General features: G+C 37.0%; 1 protein-coding gene across 5 annotated transcripts in view; it reads left to right on the forward strand.

Moving 5' to 3' along the window:
• The first annotated feature begins 507 nt into the window (after positions 1–507).
• Positions 508–16,872, forward strand: part of GOLGB1 (golgin B1) — a 108,295-nt gene continuing 91,930 nt past the window's right edge. For 2 of the 5 annotated variants that reach the window (XM_032869559.1, XM_032869561.1), the window contains exon 1: positions 508–622. The gene's annotated coding sequence lies outside the window, so the exon portion shown is untranslated. Of the gene's footprint in view, positions 623–1,048; positions 1,176–16,872 lie in introns of those variants that run through there. The other 3 variants (XM_032869556.1, XM_032869558.1, XM_032869557.1) reach the window with 2 other exon arrangements.

The raw sequence follows: 16,872 nt of genomic DNA on the forward strand, positions 1-16,872 counted from the left end.
ATGAAAAAATCACATTAGACGACCTACTTTGGGGTTCTTGATATTTTACGATTCTAAGAGCAAAACCCATATCCCCACTCCCTTCTCAAAGCTCACTCAACAATCCTATGACACCTGGTACTCGCAGTACGGGGCTCCGCAAAAGCCCAAGCTGTAATATTGGCGAGTTACCACCAGCAACGCAAGGGCACTAGAGTGAGCAGCCCGTCCCCTTTACACAGCTTAACACCTGACCTACCGCAGAAAGCCCGCCCTCCCTGCATTTCCGGTTCTCCCGCAGATCTTCTTCCGGAACACTTGCTCACGTTTGACTCCGCCCCTCCTCCACTGTTTAGAGACCATTGGCTCTTTCTTTGAGGAAGCAGAGAATTTCCTAGTGTTGATTGGTTTCCGTCATTGTTGATGGGTTAGTTACAAACAAGGCGTGCCTGGTCTCCCTGGTAACGCTCCGCGGGTAGCCGGGATTGGTTCATGGCCTAATCCCATCTTCCGTCCCAACTGCGAGTGGTTGAGTCCCTTGACCGGGCGCGGCGGTGGTAGGTGTCGCGGACGGGATTCCCGAGCTGACGTGGCTTAAATTTGGAAGGGGGCAGCTGGTGCCTCCGGCCGCAACCTCTTCCAGGTGAGTGAGGGATACTTCCCAACTCTTCCCTTCCTTGAGTCTTTTTAACGGTCACCCCTGCGCAGGGACTGCTGAAGCGGCCACTCTCGGGTCGCTTCCCTGCCCTTCCTCTTCCTGATTCAGTCCGGGATCCGGCCCTACACACGCCTCCCCTCACCTACCAAGCCTACTTCTAGTTGCTCACAAGCAAACTGGCCCCGTCGAAGGGCTTCGGGGTCTCCCTGCGCCGCCTCGAGGCACCCCTGCGCGGCCTCGAGGCACATATGCGTGGTCTGCCCCCGGCCCAGGACGTTTCTTCTCCGGGGGCGACAGAGGGGCTCTCGGGTCAGTCCTGTCCGCTCGGCTTCGTTCCGTGAGCGGCCTGCTTAGGCCGCCCTAGTTACGCAGTAGCTGACGTCTGAGAGAACCTGCCCGGCCCCTGTTTTCAGGCCCTAAACAAACTTCGTGTCGGGAAAGAGAGGCGGGACCCAAAGGAATCAAAGCTCCTGAAGGCGGAGATCACAGATAAACAGTGGAGCTACAACACAAAAAGGGTGCCTGTCAAACGATCCTGGTAATGAATTGCTGGTGAGATTCGGGGAGAGGAATGATCTTGGCGATGCCATCAGCACTAAAATCCAGGGAATCAGAGGTGCGCAGGCAGTTAGAGGAAAGGGAACCCTGAAGAAAGTTCTGGAGGAAAAAGAACTTGATTTGGTGGTGTGCAAGATATTTATCTGCTTAACGAGAGTGCTGTGTTGGGGGAAGGGGAGGGTGAGTCCCTTGACAAATGGAGGAATATATTTGTCTGGCTTATTTAAAGAGTTCCAGTTGGTCTATGGGGAAAGGACAGTTTAAGTGTGGGACAGAGATATTTAGTCACTGCATAAGTACTTTCACTTTCGGCGATTGTTAGAAGCTTTCCGAGCTTTTAAAGGATCTTAAAGTTCTTTGCAAGATGGGAGTGGAATACTCTGTACAGAGAGTCTTGGAGGCCTTTCCAGAAACATAATTAAATTTGTATGGCCAGAATGACTGAATAGTTAAACCCAGTAAATGTTAGGTTGAAAATGGCAGGATTTGGTCATGGAATAGATATAGGAAAAGTTGAAGAGAACTAAAAAGTTGCAAATATTATACACTGATCGTTTCTCAGCTTTTAGTTTTCATCCCTTGACCATGGAGTGAACATCTAATGCTTTCCTCTTCACTGCATTACATTTGTTTAACCATATCCAGTAGTTCGCAAACATTTTTACACACCCTATCAATAAAACATTTTTGAGCAAGTCTATTCCAAATATATTATATTTAATTATGGATAGCAGTGTGCCCATCACAGTAGACATATACAAAAACATATTTAAAAGGATGGAAAGTAAATTCTTGCCCACTCTTTAGGACACTCCCAACCCAATTTGGGGACCACATAAAGTTGTTTACTTAATTTACAAAAAGGTTGTTACATATCTAAGGACCTTCAGGCTGGATGGGAGAACCTTTTTTTTTTTTTTTGGACCTCCATTCTTCTGGGATAGAACCTCCTAAAAACCATAAAAACATCTTTTTTTTTTTTTTAAAGATTTTATGTATTTGACAGACAGAGATCACAAGTAGGCAGAGAAGCAGGCAGAGAGAGAGGAGGAAGCAAGCTCCCCGCTGAGCAGAGAGCCCTATAATGCAGGGCTGGATTCCAGGACCCTGGGATTATGACATGAGCTGAAGGCAGAGGCTTTAACCCACTGAGCCACCCAGGTGCCCCCATAAAAACCATCTTTAGGTGGTAATTTTTTTCCCTTCTGTTTGACTCTTAAAGGCCCCTTCCTCCCCCCCCTTCGCATTAATGGATTAATTAAAGGGATATTGATTTTACTAATTTATAAAAATAAATCATTCATAAACTTCTTTTGGTTAAAAAAAGTATAAGGAATAAATCACTTGGAACTTATCTCATCACTGATCATTACATACCAGTCTTTTGTTAGGAACCACTACATAAAAAGAGGCTAGGCTCAATAATACTATATTTTTAATTAAGCCATGTAAAAATCAGCAAAATCATTTTTGGTAAAATGAAATTCAATAAAAAAAAATAACAACAAAAATCTCTTTTTTCTCTAGCTACTGACCTTTTTTCCTGTTCTCCTCTTTGCTGAAGTAAAGTGCTATAGATAATTTCTTGTTTCTTCTTAAGAAACTTTCTGATCATACTCAAGCACGTATATTCTCCTCCTTTTTCTCTCCCACAAGTGAGATCATGATACACATACTGTTATTCACCTTTCTTTTGCCACTTAATAACTATATTTTTCTCTATCCATAAGTATTAAACTACCTCATTCTTTTTTAAATATCATCCCTTTTGTTTACTTTTTAAAAAAAGATTTTATTTATTTATTTGTCAGGGAGAGAGAGAGAGAGAAAGAGAGCACGTGCACAAGCTGTGGGAGTAGCAGGCAGAGGGAGAACCAGACAGGGGAATGCAAGGCTCGATCCTGGGACCCTGGGATCGTGACTTGAGCCGAAGGCAGGCACTTATTAACCAACTGAGCCACCCATACATCCCTAACCTACCTCATTCTTTTAAAAGGCTGTGCAGCATTCCCTGTAGAAATATCGAAATGTATTTAGCGTGTCCTCTATTGATGGACATCAGGTTGTATTCAGTATTAGACATCATAAACATGTACGTATATCCTTGTGTCCTTGTGTGAACATATCTGTGGTATAAACGTGGGATTCTTTGGGCCATACCACTCTGAATCATTTTATTTTAGTTTATGTACTGCTCAAAAAAGAGTGCTTGTAGAAGTGTAAGTATATGTAAGTATATGAGTGCTCTCATAGCCCCAGCTCTATTTACAGCCCCCGTGAAGAATGTTGGGTGATGAGGTTACTGAGAAAATAGATTATCTTTTGTTTATCTCCTCCAACCAAGAAGCTTTATGGAGCTTTGTGACTAGTCCAATTAATCTCCTTTATGTTGTAGTTTACTCAGCTTAAAACTGGAGATATTGATAGTACATCCTTGTTGGGTTTGTTTTAATAATAAAAAAGGTAATGAGATAGATTGTTTTATATGTCAAGCTATCACTTTATTTTTTACTGTTTCAGTACTTAGTGTATAGTGCTGTGTATATAAATTATTAACCACCATTTACTTCTAAATTTATTAATGAATAAATATTAGCTTTTCATTTTGTAATTGTAAAATTACGTCTTAATATTGGATATGCTTTTCCCCTGCTATCTAGCATATCCTCTTAGATCCTCAAACTGATTGAGGATCATATTGAGAATTAAGGAAAACTACTGAGGTTTAACCAAGTACGCATTAAATAAATTAGAGGAGTGGCTTGGAGATATCACTGTTTTCTGTGTTGTTTCTTTGGGAAAACATGATTTAAATTCCAAAGCAAACAGATGAGCTCCCAGGCATGCACTGTCTTCAGTTACTGTCTTTATTTTCCAATGCCTTTGTACTAAGTTCTATGTGCTTAGAGGCATGCCTTATATTTCTTTTCAAATTTTTGTGGCTCCTGGCATTATGCTCCATGCCAAGTGGGTATTTTGAGAATAATTATATATAGCAAGAAGTGAAGACTGTGAGAAAATAATACTTATTAAATTCCAGGTGCCACCTCAACATACAAGTGCTGAGATCCTGTGGCAGCATTTGTGGAAGGTGTGGCCAGCAATGACTTTGGAAGATTGTTTTATTTGCCTAAGTGTTCTATTGGAGGTTGGCCATTGCCTGAAGCCCTTTATTTTTTCTTTTCCCAAGTTGGTACTCATGATTCTGGTGCTTTATAAAACAGTAGCAAGAGGATTTTTTGTCCAACGGTCACATATATTCCTTACATAAATTTCTTACTGTGAACATGAGTATTTTTCCCTTTACTAATTTTTATATATGCTTTTGTTCATATCTGCCCTATAGTGAGCCTAAAAAGAGGGGGAGATCCATCCTCCTTCATTTTGCTTAAGCATGACTAATTAGTGTCTCTTTTGCCCTCAAGTTCTCTACCTTTGAACAACCTAAAGCACTTAACTGTGCTTGAGATGCCTTTCCCAATTACATTTCCATATTATTCCTTTTATGTCAACAGCTATATAAATATTACTCTTGAATCATGGAGTCATAATACTGTTCATTAGAGTGCTTCTTGTCAGTCTTCTTCATTTGAAGATAAGGAAACTGTAAAATAACTTACCCAGCAGAGTATAGCCTCTTTCTTTTGGAGCCAGAACTGAAAACTCAGTTCTTGGCTCCTGATTTGGTGCTTTTTCCACTATACTACCTACCTTCTCCTGGACCTCTTGGATTACTGAATCAATCTATGAGAAACTCCCTTTTACTTTGACCTGAAATGGTACATCTTAATAGTGATCTTACCTCAGATATACATGGTTTTAAACTTATGTGAGAAAAGTAACCCACTTTTCATTTGAAGAGCTTTTTATCGTATTCAGTAATGCTTATTTAGCAGATAGATTTTGAAATGTATTAATTTCTCTTGTCAGTTTTCCTTATCTTAAAATGGCAATGATAATACTGATCTTGTATATTTTGTGAGCATTATAGAGAAATGTATGCAAAGTGGTACATATTGTTCAGTAATTGTTACCATTACTATTATTGTTGTCCTATGTTCATCTGTATATGTCCATGTGCAGTAATTTTTGATAGGATGCTGGTGAAGACACACTCTCCTAGGGAGGATGAATGAGAATCTCACACATGGTAGTGGTGGATACCAGTGGTGCAGGGGAGAGAAAGATGGTGTTTTAGTTTGAGAAAACATTCAGGATTTTAATTGTGTGTTTGGAAAATGAAAAAAAAAATACTTTCCCAATTGAAATTACATAACCATAACAATGTTCTGGGCTAATGGTGAGATATGAAAGTTTTTATTTAGGTCATACCACCTTGGATGTGTACATATGTACATATGTTTCACATTTCTCTAAAGGGCCTATGGTTTTAAAATGGTTGCAGACATTGTCACAATGTCTGAAATCTCAGTAATTTTCTATTTAGCTCTAAAGGTAGTAGCAGTAGCAGTAAGATCCAGACTTCCTAGAGCAGAAAGTGTGGGTGCAAATAGCAGGGCTGTGGTGGAGGAGAGATGGAGGTTGGTTGGAGAATTTGAAGTGAAAATTATGGAAAATGGCCAGTGATTAAGGTATTTATAGGTCATGGTATGTGACCAGTCCAGGTTTTAAGTCCAGTAACTCGCTTATGGACAGCTCTAGCTATTAATTGATTTTTTTCAAAGACCTTTTTATTGTAAAACAAAACTCAACTACAAAAAACACACTAAAAAGTATATAGTTTGATGAATTATTAAGAAGTAGGCATTCTTGTCATAACTCTGAGGTCAAGAAATCTAACTTTGTTAGTCATCCAAGAAACTCCTTCATGTTCTCCTTCTTTTCATAGAAATCATTTCCTTGTGGTTTCTCTCTAGTTTTATCATCAAATGTGAATCTTGTCTCCTCCTCCCCCCACCCTTTTAACTTGTTATGTATTAAGTCTTTTCCCTACAATTTCTGTTGAAGAACTTGGATTTTTTTAACCTATGAAATTTCCCACACTTTGAGAATTTCACTTTCATGGGGCAATTCAGCATATTCCTATGTCCTTTGCAGTTCTTGCAAATTAGCAGCTGGATCCAGAGGCTTCTTCAGACTGAGGTTTGATCTCCATCAAAACTATAGGTTGTGGGGACGCCTGGGTGGCTCAGTTGGTTGGACGACTGCCTTCAGCTCAGGTCATGATCCGGGGTCCCGGGATCGAGTCCCACATCGGGCTCCCAGCTCCATGGGGAGTCTGCTTCTCCCTCTGACCTTCTCCTCGCTCATGCTCTCTCTCACTGTCTCGCTCTCAAATAAATAAATAAAATCTTTAAAAAAACAAACAAACGAACAAAACAAAAACTATAGGTTGTGGTATAGTCTTTTATCAGAAGGTTCAAAATATTTTGTTGTTGTTGTTATTATTATTTGTTGATGCTCAATGTCTACATCCATGGATTCAAAAGGAGATGCAAAATAATAGACTAAATATTCCAGTTCTACCATTTTGTTTTCATTTATTAGCTGGAATAATTTTATATGGAGATGGATCCTCTTATCTATATTTGGTTCCTGAATGGTAAAGTTCAAATAGAAAAGACCAGATAAATCCTTGACTTGGCTACTTTTCAAGATACTTAGTTTAGATGGTGACTAGTTTAATTATTATGAACTTGTCGAATTAAATATTTTTCATGGGTTTCAATATATTGCAATTCCTACTCTTCTTAGAAACTCATTTATTCCTTTGGCCTGTGAGAACCAACCCAGTTTGGTGCCCAGGTCTCTTGACATGACTCCAGTTAATTTTTTTTTTTTTAATTAAAAAAAACTTTTTATTTATTTTTTTTTATTAACATATAATGTATTATTAGCCCCAAGGGTACAGCTCTGTGAATCGCCAGGTTGACACACTTCACAGCACTCACCACAGCACATACCTTCCCCAGTGTAAATAACCCCACCACCCTCTCCCTACCTGCACCCCCCCCCTTAGTTTGTGTTGTGAGATTGAGTCTCTTATGGTTTGTCTCCCTCCCAATCCCATCTGACTTTAGTTAATTTTTGATAGCTTCCTTGCTATTTTGTATCACAAGATGTTTCAGGCTCATCTTGTACATTTCCTACTGCAGAACTGGTAGCTATTTCTCTAAGAAGCTCTGCTATTTAAGAAAAAAGAAAATTTAACGGGAAATAGCATTGCAAGATCCCAATCTGGCACTAGAGATGTTCATTGCTTCTCAGTTTGTCCTTATTTTTAAGGCTTTTCAGTGGACAGAGCTAGGAAAATAGAAGTACTAAAGTAAAAATACCTTGTAAGTTCATACTGATACTTTCAATCCAAATTCAAGATCAGTTTTTATCTTGAGGTTTTTAATTTCTTCTGTTTTATACATGTATTTCCTTTTTTTTTTTTTTTTAGGATTTTATTTATTTATTTGACAGACAGTGAGAGAGGGAACACAAGCAGGGGGAGTGGGAGAGGGAGAAGCAGGCTTCCTACTGAGCAAGGAACCTGATGCGGGGCTTGATCCCAGGACCCTGGCATCATGACCTGAGCCAAAGGCAGACGCTTAACGACTGAGCCACCCAGGCGCCCGGACCTGTATTTCCTTTTTTCATACTGAAAATCTGATAGAATTACTATGCCTGTTAATTGCTCATTTACTTCAATTCCACATGACACATACACAGTTGTCAAGGAATAACTGTACTGATACACCACCACTAATTTTGGTTATTGCAAACAGTTCTAAAAGGTTTTTTTTTTTTTTTCTTTTTGGATATGTTATTCACATTCCTCCCAGTTTTTCTTTACAGTAGCCATATGTATTGTCAGAGCATATAATCATTAAATATTATGTTCTCTGCATCCCAGTCTTAGTTCTACAAGTAACTGTATATTTAGTGCTTACTACCAGTCTTTATGATGATGATTCTTTTTTTTTTTTAAGTTATTTATTTGGAAGAGATAGAAAGAGAGCATGAACAGAACGAGAGGGTGAGGGAGAAGCAGACTTTCCACTGAGAAGGGAGCCCGGTGCAGGGCTGTATCCCAGGAACCTGGAATCATGACCTGACCCAAAAGCTGATGCTTAACTGACTGAGCCACCCAGGGACCCCATAATGATGTTTCTTTAGTCATTTTGGTTGTCTCAAGCCTTCTCTTTAATAGATGCCTTAGGAAAGGCTCATGGGAAATTTTATCATGAATTTTCTTGCTTGCTTTTAACATTCTCTCTGCGTTTTTTATATCTGAAGGTCATTTTTGCTGAAAATAAAATCCTTGGCTCACATTTTCTTTCCTTGAATATCTCAAATCTGTAACTCCAGTTTTTTTCTGGCAAACACATTGCTGTTGAAAAGTCTGAGGGTGGTCTTCTTTTCTTTTCTTTTTAAAAAATTTTACACATGATCTTTTGACCTGAATCACAAAGGATTATTTTTAAGTCCATTAATTTTACTGGAATGTCTTGTTGATCATTCTGGGTTGTTACTCTCTGCTACATGGTGGGCTTTTTCAATATGTAGCTTCAGACTTCAGGAATTAAAAATTTCAGGTAAGTATTTTTTAGTTTAGTTTTTTTTTTTTTTTTTTGATGTGTGTTTTTTCTGTAACTTTGTTTTTCTTCTTCAGGGAATTTGACTCATCAATCTTTACCACTTTCTCCTGATTCCTTTTTTATGACCTAACTTTAAAAATTTTTTTAAAATAAATTCTTAGGAATAATTTTAGGTTTACTATAGAAAATATGCAAAGATAGTTTAGAGTTCAGTATGCTTCTGACCCAGTATTCCCTAATGTTAACCTGTTACATTAGCAAAGTGCATTTGTCAAAACTAAGAAACAAGGATTGAATCATAGCTAAACTCCATATTTTCTCCAAATTTCATTAGTTTCTCCATTAACTATTCCAGGATCAAATTATAGGGCATCACATTGTGTACATAGTAGTACATTTCTTTTACTTTCTCTTTCCTTTTAAAAATTGAGACGACCATAGAATCATATGCAGTTGTAATAAAATAAAACAGAGATCCCTTGTACAGTTTGTTTTGTTTCTCTTAATGGTTAAAATTTTAGAAAATTGTTGAATAATATCACAGTGAGGATACCAACATTAGTACATACCCTGTTTTATTTGTATGTTTGTCTCTGCATGTTTGTGTGTGTGTAAGTTCTGTACAATTTTATTACTTGTGTAGGTTCATGTATCCACCACCACAGTTAAGATATTGATCTGTTCCAACACCACAAAGACCCCTGTGTTGCTTTTTTATAACTTTAGCCACCTTCTTCTACCCTACTACCTCCAACCCCTCCCTAAGTACTGGCAACCACTAATCTGTCTTCCATTTCTAAAATTCTGTGATTCCAAAAATATTATATAGGAATAGGACTATATAATACGTAACTTTTGGAAAATTGGCTCTCTTTTTTAAATTCAACATAATTGGAGACATAGCTAAATTAGTGGATGTATCAGTAGTTTGTTCCTTTTTATTGCTGTGTAGTATTCTTTGCTATGTATGTTTAATCATTTTCTTGTTGAAGGACTTCTTTGCTGATTACAATTTTGGGTTTTTAAAACTGAAGCTGTTATGGGCACTAATGTATAGGTTATTGTGTGAATTCTGTGAGATAAAATTGCTGGATCATAAGGTAGTTGCAATGTTTAGCTTATAGGTAATTTCTTTTTGATTTGTAAAATTGTTCTTTTTTTAACTCTTTTTTTTAAAGATTTTAAATTTATTTATTTGACAGAGAGAGATCACAAGTAGGCAGAGAGGCTGGCAGAGAGAGAGAGAGGGAAGCAGGCTCCCCGCCGAGCAGAAAGCTCGATACAGGACTCGATTCCATAACCCCGAGATCATGATCTGAGCTGAAGGCAGCGGCTTAACCCACTGAGCCACCCAGGCACCCCTGTAAAATTATTCTTTATCTTACCTTTCTATTTTTCTTCTTTTTAATTTTTTAAAAAAAATTTATTTGACAGAGAGACACAGTGAGAGAGGGAACACAAGCAGGGGCGAGTGGGAGAGGGAGAAGCAGGCTTCTCGCTGAGCAGGGAGCCCAATGTGGGGCTTGATTCCAGGACCCCGGGATCATGACCTGAGCCGAAGGCAGATGCTTAATGACTGAGCCACCAAGGTGCCCCACTTTCTATTTTTCTTAAGGCATGATTTATTCTGATTATTCATTTTACTTTAAAAAAAATTTTTAGTTTCATCTTCATTGCCAAAATTATTTTTTAAACTTTCAGTTACTACTTGAGTTTCCTCTTCATTTCTGGGTTTTTCTGTTTTATTCCAAACCAAAGAAAACATGCATGTGTTCAGCAGGGTTTGCAAGTAAATTTGATTTATATCTATCATACACCTACTGTTTATGCTCTGCTGCACTGTTAGATGTTGTATAAAATTTACAGATAGCTATTAATTTTTGTTAAGATTGTTTTAGTATTGGAAGTATATATTGTCATTGTTATTTTTGAGCTTTATTGAGGTATAATTGACAAAAATGTATATATTTAAGGTGTACAATGTAATGTTTCTCTATACATATACATTGTTAAATGATTACCTCAATCAAGCTAATTAAAAAATGGGAAATACCCATCACCTCACATAATTGCCCTTTTGTGTGTGTGGTGAGAACATTTAAGATGTACTCTCTCAGCAAATTTCAGGTATCCAATGCAGTGTTATTAACTGTAGTCACTATGCTATACAGAATTTGTTCTTCCTGTGTAAGTGAAAGTTTGTATACTTTGACAAACATCTTTTTATTTCCCTCACCCACTTTTCCCTGGCAACCATCATTTTACTGTCTGCTTCTACAAATTTGACTTTTTTAGATTCTAGCATAAGTGAGATCGTGCAGTATTTGTCTTTCTGTATTGGCATTTATTTCACTTAGCATAATGTCCTCCAGGTTCATCCATGTTCTCATAAATGACAGGATTTCATTGTTTTTTTAGGGCTGAGTGATATTCCATTGTGTATATGCAACATATTTTCTTCATCTGTTCATCTGTCAATGGACACTTAGGTAATTCTATATTTTAGCTATTGTAAGTAATGCTGCAATGAACATGAAATTGCAGATATCTCTTTAAGATACTGCTTTCTTTTCCTTTGGATATATATCCAGAAGTAGGATTGCTGGATCACATGGTAGTTCTATGTTTAATTTTTTGAGGAACCTCCAGACTGTTTTCTATAATAGCTGTATCAATTTATATTCCTACCAACAGTGTACAAGGTTTCTTTTTTTTCTCCACATCCTGGCCAATGCTTGTTATCTGTTGTCTTTTTGATAATAGCGATCCTAACCGGTATGGTGTGATATTGTAGTTTTGATTTATATTTCCCCGGTGATTTTTGGTGTCGAGCATTTTTTCACGTATATTTTGGTCATTTATATGTCGTCTTTGGAGAAATGTCTGTCCAGTTCCTTTGCCATTTTAAAACAAGGTTGTTTTCTTGCTATTGAGTTGTTTGAGTTTCTTGTGTATTTTGGATATTAATCCTTTATCAGATGTTTGCAAATATTTTCTCCCATTCTGTAGGTTGCCTCTTTATTCTTTTGTTTCCTTTGCTGTGCAGCTTTTTAGTCTGATACAATCTCATTTGTCTTTTTTTGCTTTTGTTTGTACTTTTCAGGTTGTATCCAAGAAATTATGTCAAGAAGCTTCCCCCCATGCTTTCTTCTACTAGTTTTATAATTTCAGGTCTTGCGTTTAAGTCTTTAATACAGTTTGAGTTGATTTTTTTATGTGGTGTGAGATAAGGGTCCAGTTTTGCTCTTCTGCATGTGGATACCAGTTTTGTCAACACTGTTTATTAAAGGGACTGTCCTTTCCCCATTGTGTGTTCTTGGCACCTTTTTTGAAGATCAATTGGCTATAAATATATGGATTTATTTCTGAGCTCTTTAGACTGTTCCATTAGTCTGTATGACTGTTTTATGCAAATATCTTAATGTTTTGATTACCATAGCTTTATGGTATATATTTTTCCCCAAATTATTAAATTTAAATTTTAGGTAGTTAACATACAGGGTAATATTAGTTTCTGGAGCAGAATTCAGTGATTAATCACTTACATACAACACCCAGGGCTCATCATAACAATTGCCCTCCTTAATACTCATCACCCATCTAGCTTTGGTATATTTTGAAACCAAAAGCATGTTGCCTCCAGCTTTGCTCTTGCTCAAGATTGCTTTCTCCAGTCTGGGTTTTTTGTGGTTCCATATGATTTAGACTTTTAAAAAAAATTTTGTGGAAAAAAAAAAAAAAGGAATTGGAATTTTGGTAGGGATTGCATGGAATCTGTAGATTGCTTTGAGTGTGGTATGGATTTTTAAAAATGTTCTTTAGGTCTGTGAATATGGACATCTTTCCATTTTTATGTTTTTTTCTGAATTCCTTTCTTCAATGTGTTATAATTTTCAGTGTATAGATCTTTTACTTCCTTAGTTAAATTTATTCCTAAGTACTTTATTTTTTTAAACTGCTAAGATAAGTGGGATTATTTTCTTAATTTAGGAGGGGTAGCTTGTTGTTGGTATAAAGGAACATAATAATTTTTATATATTGATTTTACATCCTGAAACTTTATTGAATTCATTTATTAGTTGTAATAATTTTTTAAAAAGATACATATTGAAGAGAAAGAGAGAAAAGGGCTAAGCAAGGGGGAGGGCAGATGGAGAGAAACTCAAGCAAACTCCATGCTGAGTGCTGAGCCTGATGCAGGGCTTGATCCCACACTCCTGAGATCATGACCTGAGCCAAATCAAGAGTTGGACGCCCAATGAACTGAGCCACCCAGGCACCTCTAGTCGTTATAATTTTTTGGTGGAGTCTTTAGGATTTCCTGCATGTAAAATCATGTTATCTGCAAACAGAGACAATTTTACTTATTTCTGATTTGGATGCCTTTTATTTTTTTCCTTGCCTAATTGATCTGGCTAGGACTTCTAATACTATATTGAATAGAAGTGGTAAGAACAGGATCCTTAAACCTGATTTTAGAGGAAAAGCTTTTAGCTTTGTGCCATTGAATGTGATGTTAACTGTGGGCTTATCATATATGGCCTTGATTATATTGAGGTACATTCCTTCTGTACCTAACTGGTTGACAATTTTTATCATGAAAGGGTGTTAAATTTTTTAAATGCTTTTTCTGCATCCATTGAGATGATCATGTGATATTTATCCTTCATTCTGTTAATGTGCATCACATTTGTTGATTTGTGGATGTTGAACCATCCTTGCATCTTAGGAATACTTGTACTTGACATGGTGTATCATCCTTTTAATGTGATGTTGAATTGGGTATGCTAGTATTTTGTTGAGGATTTTTACATTTATTTCATCAGGGATACTGGCCTAGAATTTCCTTGTAGTGTCCTTCTATGGATTCAGTATTCAGGTGATGCTGTTCTCATAAAATGAATTTGAAAGTATTTCCTCTTCAGTTTTTTTAGAATAGTTTCTATTTTGTGGTTCCTTTGTTCCTTTCTTCTCTTGCTGTTGTCTTGGGTTTTTCAACTTCTGATGTATGGCTTTTCATGTCTTATGTCATTTTTAATGCCTTTTAGTCCTTTTGGTTGATTTAGTAGGTTGTAGTTCTGAGTTATTTTGAGCATGGCTCTTTGAGATGCTTCCATTTTCTGTATGGATATTTTGCTTTTTCTTATAATAACTTTGTATGGAAATTGTGTTACTTTTCAGGTGCTCATTTTTATGTTAATTTAATGTTGCTGAATTTTTAGAAGGAAATTTATTTTGGATAGCTTTGCTTACTTTTCAGAGCTCCCTTTTACATTGTTTTCCAATGTTGGTTCAAAATGTTGCCATTGGATTTCTGAGATTTCCAGGCTCTTTTTCCACTCTCCTGGCTCTCTTTATCTGGGTCTTCCTTTGTTCTCTCTTGACTCTGTCTTAATGAATTTTGATTCCATCCTCAATAGAGACCCTGTTCTGAAAGAGAACCCTGACTCTTCATTTTTGAGAGTTCATGGGGCCCAGACTCTTTAGCCATTTCAGATCTTGCAGGTTCCTTGCATTTAGGTGCTGTTGGAGAAAGGATATACCTCTTTTTCATTTGCTGTTCTTTAATTGGCTCAGCACATTTTCCAGTGAATATCCACTAGCTCCTTTGTGGTTCTCTTGGTATCCTGTCTGTCACTTCTTAACAGCTTTTATAGGGGAGCATTATTTTACCTCTGTCCCTTTAAGGTTTTTCACTGGGCCTGAGAATTAAATTTACATAGGACAGGTTAACAGGGAAAGCATACAGATTTATTTAGTATAAATTTTAAGTGACACTGGAGCCCTCATAAGGATATGAAGACCAAAAGGAGCAGTTAGAGTGGAACACTTATATATTGAGTTGGACAGAGAGCAGTAAATTGTGATAATGATACAAGGCAAAGGGGTAGTTACTCATGGAGAAGTGACTAGGAAGATAAGGATTCACAGACAAGGGACGCCTGGGTGGCTCAGTTGGTTAAGCGGCTGCCTCCGGCCCAGGTCATGATCCCGGCGTCCTGGGATCGAGTCCCACATCGGGCTCCTTGCTCGGCAGGGAGCCTGCTTCTCCCTCTGCCTCTGCCTGCCTCTCTGTCTGCCTGTGCTCGCTCACTCTCTCTCCCTCTGTCTCTGACAAATTAATAAAGGATTCACAGACAAGATTTGTTTTTACAAATTCCTCTCAGCCTCAAGTCTCCATCCCTGCAGATAAGAATGTTACTTTCCCAGGACATCTTCTATGTGAGGTTTTATATCTTGCTTTCAGGAAGAAAAAGGGGAGGTCAGAGCATCTTCTTATACCTGCTGTTTTTCAAGTACCTTTAGCTCAAAGTAATCTTTATGTCCAAATAGCATATTTGGGGTGGAACATTCTGCCATCCCCCTTCACTTCCCTCTTCCTTCCATATGGACAGCAACTGACATGCAGATCTTTTGGCTGCTGGTGGTTTGTCTATATCGTGTTTATTTTAGAGTTTGTGGGAAATTTTGCAACATAGTTTTTGTTTTTTTGTGGAAGCTGTATATAGGTTTTTGGCTTTGTTATCTGCTTTGTCAGTTTTTATGTGGGAATTCAGGAAGATCCACAATCAGTGCTGTCTCCTACACCCATCTTCTCAGAGTCCCATCAGTTGGTTGATTTTGTGTGTGTGTGTATGTGCTTGTTCCTAATGTGGTCTGAAAAATCTGAAAATGAAGTGAATTTGTTTGATAAATTGGGTTCTGCTATGACTTTCTTTGATTAGTGCAAATCTCTGTGCCTAATAAAGACTCTTTAGTTTTGGTGTTCATTTCCTTCATTAATGATTACTATAGAAAATTCAATCTCTAGAGTTGAAAAGAAAGTTTAGTCTATGTAATGGTGGGTTGTGATTTTTTTTTTTTAAACTAACTATAGTTACGAGTCTCACAGCTTGAGTGAGTGGTAACATATGATCCCATTTACTTAAATGTGAGCCTGTGTTGTCTTCCTAGTAATTACATATATACTAAAACATGGTCCTATGTTGCCCTTTGAGGACTGGTTTTCTTTCCTGTTTCATATATCTTTCCTAAATGTTATATGCTAGTTAGATTATTCAGGATAACCTGTTACAGAAACAAACTCTCCACCACTTCTTTCTTAATTAAGGACCATGATTGCCCTAAACATTATTTACTACTCAGAGTAGAAGAAAACTTTAGCAGAAATTGGTTTTATTCAGGTACTTATTTTGTGCAAGAGCTCTTGTATTTCTCCCTGCTGAGGCTTTTAAAGGCCAAACAACATTTTATGATTAAACATAACATTTAGCATGATTATTTATAATAGTGCTATGAACAGTATAGTTCTGTTTTGATTTTTCCTACGAAGTATTAATACTTTCACTTTCAAAGAGTTTATGGACTAGCTATTGACATAATCTGAATGAATGAATAAATAAATAATAGATAAGGGATGTAGGAATTTATGTGTGTGTGTGTGTATTTACGTTGTCTTTTTCTTCTTTAATGAGTTTTGTTAGCTTGTATCTTTTAAAGAATTGTCCCATTTCTTCTATGTTGATGAATTTATGGGCATAGAGTTAATTTGTAGTGTTATAGCATTTTAATGTATTTTATAATATTTTAATGTATATTGGATCTATAGTGATATTTCCTTTCTCATAATTGGTATTGATAATTTGTGTCTTCTCTTTTTTTCCTTGATCAGCCTGGCCAGAGCTTTATCATATTTTTTGATCTTTTCAAAAAACCAACTTAAAAAAATTATTTTAATTCCACTTAGCTAACATGTAGTGTTATATTAGTTTCAGGTGTACAATATAGGGATTAAATAGTTCCTTACATCACCCAGTACTTATCATGACAAGTATACTCCTTAATCCCCATCACCTATTAACCCATCACCCCCCACCTCAACTCTGGTAACCATCAGTTTGTTCTCTATGATTAAGAGTCTGTTTCTTTGTCTCTCTCTCTTTTTCTCCTCTTTGCTCACCTTTTTCTTAAATTCTACACATGAGTGATACCATATGGTATTTGTCTTTATCTGACTGACTTATTTCATTTAGCATTATACTTCTAGCTCCAACCATGGAATTACAAATGGCAAGGTTCCATTCTTTTTTATGACTGAATAATATTCTATTTTATATATATATATGTATA

Source organism: Lontra canadensis, unplaced genomic scaffold (genome assembly GCF_010015895.1).
Source record: "Lontra canadensis isolate GAN:19392208 unplaced genomic scaffold, GSC_riverotter_1.0 scaffold38, whole genome shotgun sequence".
Taxonomy (NCBI): domain Eukaryota; kingdom Metazoa; phylum Chordata; class Mammalia; order Carnivora; family Mustelidae; genus Lontra; species Lontra canadensis.